Consider the following 5,179-nt stretch of genomic DNA (forward strand, 5'->3'; position numbering starts at 1 on the left):
AAGACTTAAAAGTATTTTTAAACAATTAAAAATAATCACAAAATAAATTAAATCATGAAAAATATTAATAATGATCCAAAAAATAATTTTAATTCAAAATATGAAAGAGGAAATTATTTGAAATTTTTTGGTGAAACTCTCATATTTTTTGGATCAATATTAAAATTAATATGAATTAATGAAAATAAAAGGATTAAAATGAAAATTAGAAAATAGCAAAAAATGTGGACCACTTGATCTCCCTCATTAACTGAGGTGGCAGATCAAGTGGTCCTCAGCGCGCATTCCACAATGGACACTAGTCAATCCGCTGCAGGGATGGTAATCAAAACAAACGCGTGAGATTAAAACATTTGAAAAGGATCTTGTGGTCTGGAAAGATGCCAACACATCGCCGGAGCTGTAACTCCGGTCTTCTTCTCCAATGGACCTCACCGGACTAGTCCACCTTCAACCATCACCGAAATAAAAAAGGAGGACATGATCTGAGAGAAAAAATGGCATAGAGCACGAATCTGACCTCAATTTCAAATAACTCCAAATATATAAAAAGATATGAGGAGTTGAATTTTGAGGTGTGTCAACTGAGTTGCTTCGATTTGACCTCTAAGTAACTCAATCTTCTTGCCTACATTAGTAAGACTTCGGACAACCAAAGATCCAAGAGAATTGAGTAGAATTGAGTGAGAATCGAAGAGATGAAGTTTTCTGAAAATTACCTTCAATGTTATGCAGTTCTTGATGTAGATTGCTCCAAACACGATCTTATCACACTTAAGAAGCTAGCATGAAGTGATTAGAGAGGTTGCAAGGCTTTGGATCCTAGAGTTCTTAAATCTCCAACAGTTGAGATTCAAATTCAAATTTCAAATTGAAATTTCTCAGATTTTCCTTTAGAATGAGAGGGTTTCAATGGGGGGCAAAGCTGGCGCGCAAAGTGTTGCTCAAATGAGCTCAGAGGCCTTCTATTTATAGCCAAAGGGAATGATATTTGCACACTTCAAAATCTATCAAAAATTGGCAATGTGGATGGCATGAGTGCATGGGCATGTACATGCTCATGATGCAATGCATTAAGGTCCAAAATGATTCCAAATAAAGTCTGAATGAAGCTTGAATGGCAAGGCACTGTGAACTAAAATTTGTGCAATTGATTCTTTCCAATGATGCAGCCATGTTAAAGCCATGCGCAGACCTAGCAAACCTCATCCAAAATGCATGAACTTGGGTCATTTGGAAAGCTTGGATCAAGGGGAGCAAGTTTGTTGTTCAACACTTTTTTATTTGGAGCTTGGAACATGGAAAAGTTTGAGGTGGAAGTTTGGAAATTTCAACATGTTAAAAAAATTTCGAAGTGTCAAGCCATATATCTCAATATTCCACCTTACCTAACTTTTTATGTGAGCTTCAAATGAGAAATGTGTCTTCATCAAAGTTGTAGATATTTAAAAGACCTTCAAAATGGTCTTGAATTTCATGTCATTTGGATTTAGAATGATAGAGTTATGCATTTTTGAAGTTTGGAAACATCACTTGTTCAATGGTATAGGTCAAAAATGACCTATAATGTAACCTCATATCACATGCTCATAAAAGTTGAATTAGCTCTCACTCCAAACATCAAAGTTTAAGCAGACATCTTGAATTTGATTTTGAAACTTGGAAAGCTTTCATCTCATAAAAATTGAGCAAGTTATGGCCTTGGGAAGTTGACTTTCAAATTAGGGTTTAAACAAAATGACCTATAATGTTTCAACATAGAAAATGATTTTCCAAGTAAAACTAGCTCTAGGTCTCAACATGAAAGTTGTTCGTAATGTCATTTAGAGTAACTTTTATCTTGGAATCATTTTCATATGGTGAAAATTGTAGTAGATAGGGTCTAGGGAGACCCAGTTTTGATTAGATGAATTCATCTGGCCAACCACCATCAACCAACTTGCTATCCTTCAATTCTTTTGACTTTATTGGTTCATGGTAGATCATATATGTATAAGATGATGAATTTTTAAGTGTCCCTTGATAATTTTGATTAATTGGTGAGATAGCTTATTGGAGAAGTTACTCAAGATACTCAGTCAAACTAGGGTTTCCAAGGCAAATCACCTCCAAACTCTTGAAGAAAACTTGATCAATATAACATTTAGGAATCAATGGAACTCATATATGATGCTCATAACCATTCTTGGATCAATTCATGGTTGTGCTCTTTGTTATGAGGGTCTCAAACCCTGGATATGAACTTGATAGATCAATGGTGATCATGTCTTACCTACAAAAGAGTTAGACAAATGCAAAGACATATTTTTGGTATTTTGGTTAGTAAAATGATGATATACAAGTATGATGCAATCACATAGTGTTTGGTGATCTCTCCCAAAACAAACCCAATGAAAGAGGGGTAAGGAGGATGCCAAGGTATGATCCCAATGCTAATGCTTATGATGAAATTGCATGAGGGATCTTAGGGTCAAAATTGGGGTCTTACAGAATGTTCATTAAAATTCACTGATCAAACATCCAATGGAGTATCCCCATTCTGATTTTGCATTTCAAAATCATCTTGAAGCTCCTCATCGGTGTGAGGAATGGGAATTTGATTGACGACCCTTCTGCAATAAATCTATCAGTTACTCCAGAGGTATGTACATGCAGAGGCACATGAGTTCTCTCAGTCGGAGGAGTGAAACCATGAGGAAGACCGTAAATTACAGGATTGGGAATAAGACCGATAAGTCTCAGAGGTGAAGCAGGCCTTTGAATGAAAGTATCATACCTTACGGTGGCGGCAACATGAACCTCATCATCTCTTTTGGCTAGAGCCATCAGAGTCTCAAGAATTTGATCGATCTTGTTCTTGAAGGAGTCTATCTCCTCTCTCATGACAGCTTGCTCTTGTTGAATTTCATCCATCATCTTTCTTGTGTTGGTGTGGGTAGCGTGTCGATGTTGAGGAATCGGCTTTAAATTACCGAAGATAAGGAAAATGAAATGAGTTTTTGTTTTGAGAAATGAAATGCATGATGCATATTTTAATGCATGTGAATGTGAAAAATGTTTTTCACGCTTATGTTCAATGTTATTTTCAGAAACCGTTTAGATCCATTGTTATTTAGAAAACATTTAAAGAGATTATGAGAACCAAGAAAGAAAGAGACCAAGCTCGGGTACAAAAGAGCCAAAATCTTTAATCATTAAATTCAAAGTAGAGTACAAGGATTGAGTACAAAATTTTCAGCAATAAAAGAAAGTACAACACGAAGGTCAAATAACAGGTTTTTTTCTTTTGAGCTCTTCTAACTCTCCCTTGAACCTCTTCATCATGTCTTCACAAAACAAAACAAAGTTGATCACTACAGGAGGAATGTTATTAGTGTCTAGGTCTTCTAGAGCACATCTTAGCATTAAAGGCATGTCCTTGGTTAGCTAGTTACAAAATTCTACTAAACTTGTGAACTTGTCTCGATAGTCATTCATTTGTGCATGCAAAAAGTGGATAGTTCCCTCGCAGGACCCCAAGCTTGCGTTCATTTCTTCCTTTGCATTTAGCCAATCTAAACCTTCTTGCTACAAAGAGTCAAATTTGTCTTTCCAGTGTTGGGCCCATTTTTGAGCAATCTCTACTTCTTTGCACTTCTCTTCCCACATCTGGGGTGTAATTTGAGCAGCAGCCAAAACACTCTCTTTTAGGCGGAGTTCTTGTTCCACTCTCGCTTTCGAGTCCCGAAGGGAAATACTGAGCTTTTGGGTTTGAGCTTTAAGCCTCTCTTACTTCCTTCTTCTGGATTACATGGAATAAAATACATGTTGTGACGAGTATAAAATGCAAATGTCTTGTGAATGCATTGATTTACTGATCAAATAATCATGAATAGACAATCAGATGTAAATGAATCGCTTCTGGACCATTCACTTATGATTCTCAATTATAATTAAAACTTTACAAAGATTCATATGGCAACATTACTCTTGACTGTCACCCTCTGAACCTCTGAAACATGATGAAATGGAATTAACGATGCACTGAGATTGAGAAATAAAGCCTTTTGATCTCTTAATCAACAGATGACTAAATAAATGTCATCAATACTAGATAAAATGATATAACTCCTAACTTTTCATCTAAACCATGATGAATGCTTTTTGACGGATGTAATGAATGATAAAATGAGATGTTTTTGTTATGTTGATGCAAGTGAAAAACTTAGGGTAAAATTTAGGGTATGATAGCATCCCACGCTAGTCCTTTGCAAGAACCTTCCGTTCTTTCAAAGCCTTCACTCAATAGAATCCAAATTGTGAATTATTGTAACCCAAGATTTACCAATATGATCCACTGTCCCAAGCTAATCCTTTGCGACAACCTCCCATTCTTTAAAGCCTTCACTCGATCAGATCCAAATTGCATAATCTTGTCCAAAACCTTCAAATCCTAAATTGATCTTGAAGAAAAACCCCACCTTGGTTTTCTTATTTGAAACCCTCAAAGAGCTAAACCCAATTTACAATTCAACAACCTAAATTGGATTTATCAACCCTAATTCTAGATGGCACCTAAGAAAAGAATGAGTATGTGTAGTTTGTTTGTGTGTATGCATATAATGAGGTTGAAGATGATGAGAACTCTTTGAAATCTCATTTTCGTGTAGGTTTACTATGGAACCTTACTAGAATGATGCATGTATGAAATATTTATATGTATGCATGTTTGTAGGCAAAAGGAATTCAAAAGATTTGAAAAAGTTATGAATTTTTGGAAAAATGTGTTACATGTGTCGACCTGGGTAAGTCATGCGTCGACATGTTTGATGCATGTGTCGACTTGTATAGGTCATGAGTCAACACATCCATCTGACACATCAAATAGAGACTACATGCTTTAAAAATGAGTTACATGTGCCGACCTGAAAATCGGAGGTGTCGACACATAGGAAAATTTTTCTTCAATGTGTCGACCTATAACTCGTATGTGTCGACTCATAGACTATTTTCCCATGAAAGCTTGTTTTTTATGCACGGAACCTTTTCCAACTCATTTCTAACTTATTTCAAAATGTTTTTATGCTTCCTAATGCTAATATGCACATTAATACTCAGAGGACATCGTCAAATATACATAAACGCTAAAGTATCCAAGTTTTGACATCCTATAAAACACATATAATGGAAAGTTGTACTC

Source organism: Lathyrus oleraceus, chromosome 4 (assembly GCF_024323335.1).
Source record: "Lathyrus oleraceus cultivar Zhongwan6 chromosome 4, CAAS_Psat_ZW6_1.0, whole genome shotgun sequence".
NCBI classification, from domain to species: domain Eukaryota; kingdom Viridiplantae; phylum Streptophyta; class Magnoliopsida; order Fabales; family Fabaceae; genus Lathyrus; species Lathyrus oleraceus.